Here is a 16,007-nt window from a genome sequence, read left to right on the forward strand (position 1 = left end):
TATGTTACAACTTTGTTTCCGGGTGGTATTACCCCTGTTCGTTTTAAAGACGCAGCTAGTGGTGGCCGCGGCCAACAATTACCCTACGAAAGAAGAAAATTCAGAGTTTTAAGGACGTTAGCAGTCGCAAGCTGATAATCTGGAGGAAGGAAACCGGAGTTGATGCTGTCGCTGATATTTTCGGCGTTCTCCTAACTGACTTTTATTTGCCGCAGCGTCTAAATAAACGAAACGGATTTGTCTGTGTTGTGCTCGCCCTAACTGTAGCGATAATTCAGAGCCGCATCCGCTTGCCGCCGCGTTTGGTAAAACGAACAGGAGTATTATAGAATGATGAATGCCTCTATTTTTTATTCAACCAAATTAGGATGCACACACTTTATGAGACAACTAAAATCTTCAGTTTGTGCTTTCTAATGTAACTGAGACACACCGAAGAGGTAATAATAACACTGAGAGGAGGAAAACTGTTGTCAACAGTTACAGTGACTATGATGGTGATGGGACAGAGGAGGCTTCAGGTCCAGTAACAGCCACCTCGCAGACAGTAAGAGATCAAGATAAATGAGAGAAACATCGGAGAAGGAAAAGACCAAGAATCAGATCAGGAGCTGTTAATAGACAAGAGGAAAAACAACCAGAAGAAGCTGAACAGAGAAATATATTACATGATATGAATCATGTTGATGCCCCCATATGGTAGAACATAAGATTAACGGTCCTCATCACCATGGGGAAGTTGTTTTGGAACAAAACATCGTCTTAGGACCAGAGCAGAACGTTATGGAAATGTTGGTTCCTGAGTTTGATAATAACTATAATTATCTTCAACCTGTCAATGGACAAGCTATGCTGCCTGTAGAACTAGAAATGCTTTACGGACCAAACCCTAACCAGGAGTTGCAATTTGGGTCAGGTTACAACTTCTATAACCCCTTTGCAGTGTTCGTGAATAATCAGGAACAAGATCTTATCCATATAGAAGTGAACTCACCTCACAACAACGAGTTTGAACCCCATGGTTTAATGGAAATGAAGAAAAAGATTTGTCTCCTCAGTTTCAGAGTGACAGTAACATTCTGTCTCCATTTATCAATGACTTGGCGTTTGATAGTAGCAGATTTTACAAAAGACAAAGCTTCACCTTCTTACCCAAGCAAAAACAAACAGACTTTTATAAATTTAGTGTTTTACAAAAGAATATATGGCTTTGAAAAAACTCTACTATTTAATTTATCATTCGCATTTTTGTAGAAGAAAGAATACGGGCTTAGCTGGGGAAAAGATCTGTTCTTTTTGTAAACTTATCAAACTGATATTAAAAAAATTATTCATTATCCTTTTTATTTACCATCATACTATGTGATTCTCCCGTGCTCATACACGGATATAAATATTATAATAATTGATTAATATTTTATTTTTAATTTAAATGGTTTTATAATTATTATGTATAATTTATATTAATTATATTATGTTGTTTTAATTAGATATATAGTTTTGTATATGTAACATCTAGTCGATTTAAACTAAAGTGATTACTATAAATATTTTATTATATAAAGCTTAGTTCTTCAAAGTTATTAATTAATATGACGATGACACATGACAATTAAAAATTTAAGATGATGACATGTGTTAAATTCTATCATAATTAATAATATAAATATAATAAAATAATAACACAGCAGAATTATTTAATGGTAATTTTTCTATTTTTTTAAATACTAAACAAAGATAATAATAGCAAAATATTATTTGATGGTTTTTAGTACACAATAATTTCCCTTTTCTAATTTTTTTTTTCCTTTTTACAATTCCTAAACAAACAATATGTATAATAATTTACTTAATACTAATTTTCGTTTTGTAAAATCGCTTATTAAAATACTAAATAAAGAAAATAGCAAAAGATTATTTAAGAGTATTTTTTAGTTGACAATAATTTCATTTTTCTAATTTTTTTTACAATTCCTAAAAAAAATATGTATAATAATTTATTTAATATTAATTTCGTTTTCTAAAACAAAAAAAAATATAATTGTGAAAATTTGTTTGATAGTAATTATCCGTTTATAAAATCTTCTACAAAAGAAAATTGTTAAAGAGTGTTTAATTGTAGTTTATTTTTTTCTTCAAATCTAAAAAAAGGTAAAATAATTATTTTAAATATTTTCATATAATAATAGACTCAATTATTTAAATAGTAAATTTTATGTTTAAGAAATCATAATCGAAAAAGGATTACAATATTTTTTTTGTAACTGAAAGGATTACAATTATTCACATTTATATATAAGATTAAACTCTCCTATATTTTGTCACCAAACATAATTGCTTAATATATCATAATTAATAATATAAGTATAATAAGATAATAACACAAGAATTATTTAATAGTAATTTTCCTTTTCTTTAAAATCCTAAACAAAGAGAATAGCAAAAGATTATTTGATAGTTTTTAGTTGACAATAATTTACTTTTTCTAATTTTTTTTTTCCTTTTTACAATTCTTAAACAAAAAAATATGTATAATAATTTACTTAATACTAATTTTCTTTTTCTAAAATCATAAAGAAAATATAATTGTAAAAATTTGTTTGATAGTAATTATCCTTTTATAAAATCTTCCACAAAATAAAATTGTTAAAGACTGTTTAATTGTAGTTTTCTTTTTTCTTCAAATCTAAACATAAAATGTAAAACAAGTATTTCAAATATTTTCATATAATAATAAACTTTCCTATTTAAATAGTAAATTTTATGTTTAAGAAATCATAATCCAAAAAGGATTACAATTATTCACATCTATATATAAGATTAAACTCTCCTATATTTTGTCACCAAACATAATTGATTAAAATCAGAAACTCTCTCATACAAGAAAAGCATTAGGTGCGTTTTTTTCTATAACTTTATAATTATCATAAAATATGATGTTGTTGTGCGTAAGTTATCGGCACAATTATGTGTGTTAGTTCCTATAGACGATATAAAATTCGTTATTCTGTCATAATAAGTCAATGTCAACATCAATTTATTATGTTACGTCAACAACAATAGATCGATGCAGCATAAACGGTTTATTATGGTTATGCAAGTTAGATAATAATTTTAAAATCAACAACAATTGTTATGATTTTGATTGTCATCAGGGTTTAGTCAAAAGGTTAACTAGACACTTCTTACAATAAGACTATGTTTGAAAAAAATATATTTACTATTTTCTAACTGAAATTGTTATTTAATTTGCTATCATGCATTATCAAGAAAACAATGAATTCAGAAGGTTATTTAACACTAAATCAGTTAAAAATATTAAAAGGTAAGAAATTTGAAAAAAGAATAATGAACTTATAGGAAGGAATATCTCATACTTAATAAAGGTAATTTTTAAAAAAAATCTTTTATAACTTTTTATTCAAATTGATTTTTTATTAAAATTGATTTTTTTATTATATAGGAAAATACAATCAAGGTTGTGTGCATCATTCTCTTCTTGAAAAGCTTGGAGATGAACTATGTGAATGAATTATTATCGACATCTTCTATTTATAATGTACAAGATTGCAGTAAGAACTATAAAGTCTCCGATCATAAATTTCAGATAAGAATGATTGAGAGAACAACAATTGCATATGTGTGAATTAACCATTACCCCAAATAATCGATTTCAACTACATAGATTTTGCTCAACTTAAAGATACAAGAAACTATTAATTAGATGATAATGTTCATGCATTTATATACATATATAAAAAAAAATTTGTTACAGATGTGTAATTGGTATATCAATAATATGAAAAAGCTGATGTTCATAGTTAGACTACAACCGTCCTCCGAAGAATTACTCTAACTTAATTGTTAAGGAGGTATTTTTCTATAAATAACTGTAGCACTTTTCTCTATGAATTATTAGTCCTATTCAATTAAGCAATTTCAGTTTTTTTTTCTTTCTTTTCTATAAAAACTCTATTCTATATAGTGAAATTGAAATACAAGCAACATTATGAGCTGGACAAGTAGAACTATTTGAAGATATATATCGCGGTGTGAAATGTGATAATATTGTTATTATCATGAAAGTTTTTTATCAAGAGATATCAAGGTGTAATTTTTTTTATCAGCATCTTCTGAACTAAATTCTAATAAACAAAAAATTTGATGTTTATTTTATTAGTTAACTCTTTAGTTGAAGACAATTTAATATACTAATTTTTATTATTTCTATTAGTTTCAGCTATGATGATGGTTGTTTGGTTAATCTTGGCCATATGATTGAAAATCCTTAAATGAATAATGAAGTTTATGAAGCTCGATATTAGTTAACATATATATATTTATGTTAACTTATATGAGTTAACTATATTTAGTTAATATAATTTTTTTTAAAAAAAATTAAGTATTTATTTATATATTTATTAGAATCCTAAATTCCATATTCCTAAAACCTACCCCACCCCTCAATTCTAAGCCCTTAGTCTAGATTAATTAACATTAGGATTATAAGTGTGTTTTTTTTTTCTTTTTAAAAGTGAGAATAAAAGTCGTATTAAGAATGTTGTATTTTTGATAATTTCCCGTATAATATTGTCACTAGCTAGATTGACCTTATCTAGCTTTCAATTTTTTTCATTTTAATTTTTACTTTGGTTGAGTTTGATTTAAATTTTTAGGTATGAATGTTTTCTCTAATCTTAAATACAAAGTTGATAACAATTTACCTATGCACCATGATTATAAATACAAATACTAATTGGAATTTATGTGTGTAAATGAGTTTGTAATTATAAAATAAATATCTCACAGCTTATGCAAAAAAAAAAAAAACTCAATCTATAATTAAATGATTTATTATTTTTATGTTTTTACTAAAACATCAAACAAAACCCGTTGCAACGCACATGCCTTATCTAGTATATTATAAACCATCATACTTTAATTATTCATTATACTTTTTTATTACCATCATACTAGTAGATTACTAATTAAGTTAAAGATCAAGTTGATCAGTAAACAAAACATGTTCTCAGAGGTCGTCTGCTTGATCGCAGGCAGGAAACAAACTCAGAGGCAAGGTCTACGGGGCCTGAAGAAGGTGAGCTCCAGATGTCATGAGCCTATCAATGAGCTTCCTTTGGAGATAGGGGAATCTACGGAGGCATCTAAAGAGGGTAAGGAGATTGAAAAGATAGAGAACGGTTTAGATTTGATGAACGAGGTCCTAGGAGAGGAGGATGATTTACTAGGAGAGAATGAGTTACTAGATGAGAATGAGATGGACATTGACGAGCAGGAAGCTTGAGCCATTTTGGATGATATTACTGAAGACGTTGCAAACGCTGAGGCTGAAAATGAAGACGTTGGGGAAGATTTCCAAGAGCTAACTGATGGAGAGTTGGAGAAGGAGGCAGGAGACAAGGAAGATGCAGGGGAACAGGTTGCTGTGGATGAGTCTGAGACACAGATTGGACGTGAGGAGGAGGGGAAAAATGATGGGAAGAGGAAGCAGGAGAAGAAAAGGGGGCAAAGAAGCAGTTATTCAAACAGGGAATTGCAGCAGGTGGTACCAAGAAAAGACTGGTTCAGTCACTCCTGTCTCCCCGCAAGAGAGGTGTGGCCAAGAATGCGTCCCGTCAAGGTGGAGAGGAAGTGAAGCAGGTGGAGGAGAGGGGCCCTTCAAACCCCAAACCAAGCAATGCCACACCTTAATGTTTTATGGATCAAGTTCAAGAGGAGAAGAGAATCTGGTGGTGTTTGTTTACTTATGGTTTTTTAATAAGCTCTATGAGCAGTGTTAGTTGTTTTTCTATGGGTTTTTATTTTGCTTTGGTTCAATCTCTTTATTTGTATGAGTCTCGATCTGCGTTTGTGTGGGTCGCTGTAATAAAAGGTTCTTTCATTACATGGTTTGCCTCCTTGTGGTTTGATGAGTTCTCAAGAAGGATAGAACGGCATCACGTGTTGACGTCGGGACAAACACAAGATCATCTATGGTTTATTGAGGATAATGGTTTATTTAAGAAATTATCTCAGGTTAGAAGGCAAGGCTGGTTTTTTTTGGTCGTCAGATTGGTGTTAATGGTTTCTTTAGACCAGATAAAAGAATATTTTTGGTTTGATCAACTAATACTGGTTGAGAGAAGAGGGTGAGGACCATATTCAATGAAATAGATATGAAACAATGTTTACAGGACACTGTTTTTGGTTCGGTGATATCGTTTCATGATAATCATACAAGGAATATGGTTCCAACACTTTGTGTCTTAGAACAGATTAATTTAACGGACGTGGGAAAACGTTATGCGTACGTCTCATTACAACATCAAAGTGTACATAAGGCATTTGTGGCTAGCGTTAGAGGTTTGTCCAAGGATATGGGAATCTCATATATCTTAATTTTAAGATGTAGTCACTTTGCTTTGGCGTGTAGCAGCGGGTTTGATTTGGGGTTTTTGGATTCAGTTTTCTCCTCGGAGTGAAAACCAGTACAGAGAGTTTTCTATTTATTCAGGGTCTCATTATACCCGCGAAAATCGCTTGTCTGAGCAAACTCAAAGTTATTTTTTACGAGGATCTTAAGTTGGAATTGTAGAGGTATGGACATTCATTGGACGATCAGTTATCTCAGAGAAATTTGGCATAAGCATAGGCCAAATTTTTTGTTTTTATCGGAAACAAAACAATAATTTAATTTTGTGCAAGGATTTCAAGCGCATTTCGGATTTGATAATTTGGTGACAGTGGACCCAATTGGCACAAGTGGAGGTCTAGCTTTATATTTTAACAATGATTATCAGGTTAAGGTTCTATATTCAAATAACCACATGATTGATATTGAGGCGATGATCTTGGGGAAACACGTTTTTCTAACTTTTGTTTATGGAGATCCGGTTCCAAAATTGCGAGAACAAGTATGGGAGAGACTAACAAGATATGGACTAGATCGGTCGGAACCGTGGTTCGTTATTGGGGATCTCAATGAGATTATTGGTAATCATGAGAAAGAAGGTGGCTCATTAAGACCTGCAGGATCTTTTGTGCCTTTTAATAACATGATCCGAAATTGTGGTCTTTTGGAATTCCCAGCCAAAGGGAATCAAATGTCATGCCGAGGGAAAAGACAAAACGGAGTAATTCGATGCCGACTAGACCGAGCATTAGCAAATGAAGACTGGCATACTTTATTCCCATGCTCCTTTACGGAATATTTAGGAATGGTAGGATCGGACCACATACCAGTAGTGGCTTTCCTTAAGGATAAAATGCCTAAGCGACGGGGTCAATTCCGTTTTGATTAACGATGGATTGGCCAAGATGGTTTATTGGAGTCCATTGATAGGGGTTGGAAAGATCCAGGAGAGAGAGGAACGAGAGACTTCATTGCAAAAGTTAGTAATTGTCGACATGAGATTTCTAGGTGGAGAAAGAATAACACCTTATGGAAAAGACAAAATTAGTGAACTTCAGCAAGCTTTAGAAGAAGTCCAATCGGATAACAATAGAACCCATGAGGAAATAGTGGAAGTATCCAGGAAGCTGCAAGAAGCTTACGAAGATGAAGAGGACTATTGGCAGCAGAAGAGCAGAAATTTATGGCACATAGGAGGGGATTGTAATACTAAATTCTATCATGCCTTGACGAAACAACGGCGTACTCGCAATAGGATTGTAGGTCTACACGATGAAGGGGGAAATTGGATTACTGAATATAAAGGTATTGAGAAGGTAGCAGTTGACTATTTCGATGATTTATTCTGTACTACTTCACCCACAGAATTTGAAGGTTTTTTGGAGGAGATTACACCATGCATAACACAGCATATGAATCAGAGGCTTATTAGACCAACAACAGAGGAGGAAATCTATCAAGCTTTATTTATGATGCATCCGGAGAAAGCTCCTGGACCGGATGGAATGACATCACTTTTCTACCAGCATTCGTGGCCTATCATCAAACATGATTTGCTGGATTTGGTAAATATTTTTTTAACTACTGGGACGTTGGATCCACGGTTAAATGTTACAAATATATGTTTGATTCCAAATACGGAGAGACCTAAAAGAATTACGGAGCTGAGACCGATAAGTCTTTGCAATGTAGGTTACAAAATTATATCTAAGGTTTTATGTCAAAGGTTGAAGACTTGTCTTCCAATCTTGATTTCGGAGACTCAGTCGGCTTTCGTGGCAGAGAGATTAATATCAGATTATATTCTTATCGCTCAGAAAATGTTTCATGGTTTAAAGACTAACAAGTCATGTCAGAATAAATTCATGGCTATAAAAACATATATGAGCAAGGCTTATGATAGAGTGGAATAGAGTTTTATTCAAGCTTTACTCCTTAAGATGGGATTTGACCCTATGTGGACCCAACTAATTATGAAATGCATATCTTCGGTTCAAAACCGGGTTCTTTTGAATGGTCACCCGCGAGGGCACATTACTCCACAGAATGGATTGGGCTAGGGGGATCCTCTTTCTCCATATTTATTTATCATGTGCACGGAAGCTTTAATAAAAAATATTAAAAAGGCTGAAAGGGAAAAACAACTCACAGGAATGAAGGTTGCAAGGCCTTGCCCGGCGGTATCTCACATGTTATTTGCGGATGATAATCTACTATTTTGTAAGGCCCAAAAGGAGGAATGCCAGACCATACTCAGAATTCTGAAAGAGTATGAGGCGGTGTCGGGGCAACTGATAAAGTTCTAGAAATCTTCGATCCAATTTGGGCATAGGATTGAGGAAACTAATCGACAAGAGCTCAGAGATATTTTAGGGATCCAAAATATAGGAGGTATGGGAACATATTTGGGGTTACCAGAGAGCTTGGGTGGCTCGAAAACACAAGTTTAATTTTTCGGTTTGTTCAGGATCGTTTGAGTAACAGAGTAAATGGATGGACTTTCAAATTCTTTACGAAAGGAGGCAAGGAGGTGATCATCAAGACAGTGGTCACAGCTCTACCTAATCATGTTATGTCATGCTACCGTCTCCCTAAGACAGTAACAAAGAAACTAACAAGTTCGACGGCACAATTCTTGTGGAGCTCGGGAGGAAACACAAGAGGGCTTCATTGGAAATCATGGGATAAGGTATGTCATTCTAAAGAAGAGGGAGGATTGGGTTTCAAGGATCTCACAGATTTTAACACAGCCATGTTGGGAAAACAATTGTGGCGTCTGACTGAGAAGCCTCATACTTTATTTTCACGAGTGTTCAAAGGTCGGTATTTCCGGAATGAATCACCTCTGGAACCGATCCGTTCGTATTCGCCGTCTTATGGATGGCACAGTATCGTATCTTCTAGATCTCTGGTTAGCAAAGGACTAATCAGAAGGGTGGGATCAGGACCATCTATCTCAGTATGGAACGATCTTTGGCTCCCAACCACACGCCCGAGACCAGCAAACAACAATCAACTTACTAGTAACCTTAACCCGGACCTTACTGTGGATTATTTTATCGATCTTACTTCACGGACGTGGAATACTCAAGCAATCCGATCCATGGTTTACACACAAGATGCGAAGATTATAGAGAGTATACCATTGAGTCAGACTCATATGGTTGACAGAGATGGATGGCATTTCACTAATAATGGCAGGTATACAATGAAATCTGGTTACCAGGTAGAGCGGGTTTACCCGGATGGTGAGGAATCACTACCGTTATATGGTCCAAATGTCACACCTCTAAAGGCTTTTTCCTGGAAAATCAGATGTCCACCGAAGATAAAACACCTTTTGTGGCAGATAGTTTCGGGTTGTATTTCGGTAATGAAAAATTTGAGGACTAGAGGGATACAAGAGGATACACAATGTGCAAGATGTGGAGCGGCCGAAGAATCAATAAATCATGTATTTTTTGAATGTCCACCGGCAGTCCAAGTGTGGGCTCTATAAAGGATTCCCTCAAATCCAGAAAACTTTCATACTCAGTCGCTCTACACAAACATGGATTATTTGTACTGGAGGGTAGTTCCGCAGATGGAAGACCACCATTTTGCTTGGATTCTATGGTATATTTGGAAGACCAGGAATCACAAGGTTTTTAGCAACATAGATATTGATCCAAGAGATTCTTTAAAATTGGCAGAAACTAAATCGTTGATTTGGAGAGAAGCCCAAGCATCGATAACTGAGAGGTTTATACAAACTAGGGAGGTGGAGTTTCAAGTCTTACCTAATATACCAGGGAGATGGTGTTTCACGAATGGGTCATGGAAGGAGAATGATATTCTTTCCAGACAAGGATGGTATAGTACTCTTGAAGGTTTTGCAGGATTAATGGGAGCAAGAAACACAAGGGCAAGTTTAACACCACTTCACTCGGAAGTCGAAGCCCTTATATGGGCAATGGAATGCATGAAGAACTTAAGGCAGTATCAGGTTACGTTTGCAACGGATTGTTATCAATTGGTGAAGATGGTTTCGGAACCAGAAGAATGGTCGGCATTTGCAAGTTATTTGGAAGACATCAAGATACTGAAGGGAAGTTTCAATCACTCAGAGCTCATTCATATACCCCGGACGCTTAATATAAGGGCGGACAGTCTTGCACGGAGTGCTAGGCAGCAATCGTCGTTTGTTGTTCATATGGATGTCGAGTTACCGGTGTGATTTGCAGAGTCTTAGTTGAGTCTGTGTATGCTGTTGACAAAAAAAAAAGATCAAGTTGATCGGTATCTGTGTAATTTAAAGTAAACAAAATTCACTTATAAAGTTATAACTAGATGTTTTGTTCATATATGCATGTATAATTCTTTTATGATAATTATTAATAATTGTACTATATAATTTAAATATATTTTTTTTAAAATCAAACATTAAATTTATATTGTATTATATAATTATTAATAATTGTACTATGAGGATCTAGACATTGAAACGCCATCCCCAACACTCTTGCTAGTGCTAAGGTGTTAGCTGGATATCAGTCTATCTTCTGGTCCAATACATATCGTATCTCCACTTGTAAACTTCTTGATCAGCTGATAATATTAGTCACAGCCGCAAAAAAAAAAAAATCAATAAGCTTAGATGATAAATATAAATATATTGAACTTACCCATCTTAAGGTGATGCATTTTTTTTTTCTGTGAAACTTAAGGGGAAGCCGGCCCTTGAAAAGCTCGATTGGTAGTACACAGGAGTAGAAGTCACTTTTCCTTGTTAGGTTGATAGGTACTTAAATATTATGGGTCTAGGTAATCCGCGGTTCCTTTGACTTGTTTGAGACGTGGCTCCAGATCCTGTATTTGGACTAATATGACAAAACCAAAAGAAGAATTATGTACAGTTAAACTTTCCAATACTATAAATAAACATTTTTGTAAATCAAATTTAATGCAGTTCTTATGTTAATTTTCTTAAAATTTAATATGGATATCCAATTGATTTCCTTTTTGATGATTTTTATTTATAAGTTTACTTTAATTTAAATTGGTTTATATTATTCTTTTCAAAGATTTAGAAGTTTTGACTTTTTAAATTTTGTAAGTTTCGACATTTTTATAAACAGAAAATTACGAAGGTGATTTGTCATATTCTGATTAGTCGTTTAACATTCTATGTGAACGTGTTCAATGGCTTATAGCCTCAACTTTTATATAGTATAGACTAGATTTTATACTCGCACTACGCGAAAGTCTGTTTTAATAATTTAGTTTAATTTTATAATAATTTTTAAATAAGTTATTTAATTGATTTATATAATTTTCTTATCTGTTATTTATATTTTTTTATAACTATACTCTCTTATTAGCTATTTAGTTATTTGTATTTTTAAATGTAATAATTATGTTTATAAACATATTCATAATTTTTGAAAAAAATATAATTAGTATTTTTTTAAAATATTATATAAATGGTCTGATGCATGTAAACTGTTCATACATTATAATATTTTATCATACATTTTACATATATTTTATTTGAATAATATATACGATTGAACTATCTACATAATATTTAATTTAGTTTTGTAGACAGAAAAACTTTACAATTAATGTGTGATTGTTAAATATATGTGATCGTATAATATTTAGATTTAAAATTTAATCACATTAAATATTTTGATGAATTTTAATTAATATTAAATAGCATTTGTAAATTAATATAAAAAGTAAAGTAAGTATAATGAATTTAACTAATGTTACAGGACATTTTATTTATTGAATTAATAATATTGAGAATCTAAAGTATTAGATTTATCTATTACTTAATCTAATTAATTATTTGTATTGTAGTTAAGCTTGTATGATCGTATAATGTATTACAATATATTATAAATTACTTTTTTGGTATAATATTTAAATATATATACTTTTTTGGATTTTACATTGAAGATTTTTAAGATCCTTTGAAAACTACATACTTTTGATAAAAAAAATTCTAGTTGCTAAATGCTGACGATAAGATAGCAAAAATCTTAGATAGCGTATTCATTGTAATCTTGAGATTTTTTTCTTTCTAAATGTTCAAGATTTTTATTTTTTTAGTTTATTGATTATAATACTTAGACAGTATATTTATATTGATAAATTCATATTGATTGTTCATTCTATCATTCTTTTATGTTATTTTTCATGTCAATTTATTGTTTGTCTTTGTTATAAATTTTATTTAAACTCTTAACTAACTTATTTGATATGTTTTCATAGGATCTTTATTTTTCATCCATCTTATAAACATTGTTCTCTAAATATTTTCTTCCGCCTAACTCAACAGAGAGCATTTTGTTAGAATTATTTTACTTAAAATTGTATATGTTATATGAGGTAAATCAGACTAATGATTATAAGAATTCATCATATAGTTTTCTTTAAGAACAATAATTTTTTAAATGTTGTAAATCACACCATGTTAAATTAATTTCAGTATAGCTTATTTGGTTAGTTTCTATGAAAATTTTGACTGTAATTGACTAAAATAATATTTGTCAAAACATAAGGTAATAGTGTTAATTAACATTAAAAAATTTAATGGATAAATAAATTTGTTAATTTCTTTTGATTGATTAAAAATAATTTAAAAGTCATAAATAATTTGGGGCTTGGGTTCTGACTTTGTTCTTTTACTTAACATCTTTCAGAGATAGCGAGTGTAAATTTTCAATCTTGTGTTTATATTGAAATAATTCAATAGTATATCCGGTTTTTTTGGTGTGATACATTTTTTGTTTATCGGATTTTGTCTTCGTCTTGTATGATTTACTTTACATCACGGATGTTTTTTCGTTTTCGCTCACTTTTATTCTTCATTCACTCTAAACTCTATATTTCTTAATGTGTTCCTTGTTCATGAGGATTATGCGATTCTTTGATTTGGATATTATTAAAGAAAATAAGTTTGATATTGATTTCTAATTTATTTTGTAAATACACTTTTTGAAATTTTATTTTGAAGAGTTTATTTTATTTTGTGTCCTTGCAAGTTAAAAATCATGTATTCTTTATATTTTACTTTATTTTAGTTACTTTTTGTTAAATTTCCAAATATTTAATATATATATATATATATATATATGAGTGAATTCCATTTTAATGGTTTATTTATTAGTCTGCCTTATTTGATGTTGAATTCTACTTTGTATTGAAATAATCAGTTTTGGAAATTTAAACATTTTTAAATTGGTAAACTTTAATTATGATTTTGCATATTTTGATTGGTTGTTTATAATCTTATGTGTATACTTTTAATGACTTATTACCACAACTTTTATACAGTAAATAAAATGATGATTTAGCATATTTTGGTGTTTTAAAATAATATGCAAATATTCTCAATGACTTATACCCTCAACTTCTATATTGTATATGATATTTAGGAATATATTAAATAGCATATAGCCTAAAATTTGAAAATCGTGAGTTAAATTTATTTACTTATAATTGTTTAAAAGCCTTGTATGTTTTTAAAGTAATTCTTATTTTGTATTTTATTTTAACTTTTAAATTTCAAAAATATTATATATATATATATATTAAGTGAATTTAATTATAATGTTTTTCTTTTGTTAACTTAATTTGTTTGATATTGGTTTCTATTTTATTTTTAAAAGAAAATTGTTTTTGAAATATTAATATTTTTGAAAATTAAAATTAAAATAATGATTTTTCATAATTTAATTGGTTGTTTTAAATCGTGTATAGACACCTTCTGTACTAGCCACAAAGTTTTTTAATAACATCGCCTAAACTTTTATATAATATAGATTTATGTTAAATTTTGAAATACTTAGTGTATATATATCAGTCACATCCATTTTAATTATCTATTTAGTAGTTTGCCTTTTTGATATTGAATTCTATTTTGTGTTCAAATAATCAATTTTGAAAATTTTAACATTTTAAAAAATAGTAAACTAAAATTCTGGTTTTTATTTTTTGATTGGTTTCTTATAATCATGTGTGTATATTCTCAATGGCTTTTTAGCTTAGTTTTTATAAAGTTAATAAAATGATGATTTAGCATATTTTTGGTGTTTTAAAAATATTATTTGAACATTCTCAATTATTTATACCTTCAACTTATACATAGTATATGTTATTTTTGAATATTTTCATTAGCATATAGTCTAAAATTTGAAAATCATGAGTTGAATTTATTTACTTATAATTTTTTGAAATTCTTGCATTTTCTAAATTAATTATTACTTTGTATTTAGATTTTTATGTTAAAAGTCAAAAAATATATTATCTATTAAGTTAACTTATTTATAATTTATAATGTTCCACTTTTGTTGACTTAACTAATGATATTGGTTTCTGTTTTATTTTGATATAAACAATTTTTGGGCATATTAACATTTTTAAAAATAATAAATGAAAACAAATGATTTGTCATATTACGAATGACCGTTTTAAATATTATGTAGACACCGTCAATGGTTTATAGCATCAAAATCAGTTGTCATGATAACAAATTGAATGACCTTAAATAAGAAAAATTGTGGTCACGATGTTTGATATTAATCTTTTTTAAAGATTATGAAAATTTACATATTCTTACTATACAAATTAGGATGTTTACTATTTTGATTACTGCACTATTATATTTTCTTTCAAAAAGAAAAAAATCATTATTTTGAAATAAATAATATTGAAAATAACACATAATTACATAATTATTTATGTTGAATTTCAAAAATGGTTATAGATATTATGTTAATAAATTTATAAAGTTTTTACTTTTATTAGTTTACATAATTTGATATTGATTTCCTTTTATTTTTAAATAATTTTTTTAGAATATTGACATATTTGTCATGTTTCGATTGGTGGTTTTAAATAATATGTGCACGCTCTTAATGGATTATAACCTCAACTTTTATGTAGTATAAAAAATAAAAAATAATTACATAATTATTTATATTGAATTTCGAAAATTTATTATAGATATTAATTTAATATATTTATAATTTTTTTAATTTTGTTAGTTTACATTATTTGATATTAGTTTATGTTTATTTATAATTAATTTTTTTACAATATTAACATTATTGAAAATATTAAATTAGAAATGTTGATTTGTCAAAATAAGATTGGTGGTTTTAAATCCTACGTGGACGCTCTCAACGGTTTATAGCCTCGACTTTTATAAGTATAAACTAGATTTTATACTCGCGCTACACGCGAGTCTGTATTAATAATTTAATTTAGTTTTATAATAACTTTTAAGCTAACAATTTAATTGATTTATATAATTTTCTTATTTGAAATATGATTTGTTGATTTTAATATTTATGTTTATTTATAATTATACCATGTTATGAGCTATTTAGTTATTTGTATTTATAGGTGCAATAATTATGTTTATAAACATATTCATAGTTTTTGAAAATATTAAATTATATTTTAAAATTTTATGTAGATTACTCAATGCATGTAAACTGTTAATACATTATAATATTTTTATCAAAAATTTAGATATATTTTATTTGAACTATCTGCATAATATCTAATTTTGCTTCATATTCAGAAAAAAAGTTATAAATAA

Source organism: Brassica napus, chromosome C2 (assembly GCF_020379485.1).
Source record: "Brassica napus cultivar Da-Ae chromosome C2, Da-Ae, whole genome shotgun sequence".
Taxonomy (NCBI): Eukaryota; Viridiplantae; Streptophyta; class Magnoliopsida; order Brassicales; family Brassicaceae; genus Brassica; species Brassica napus.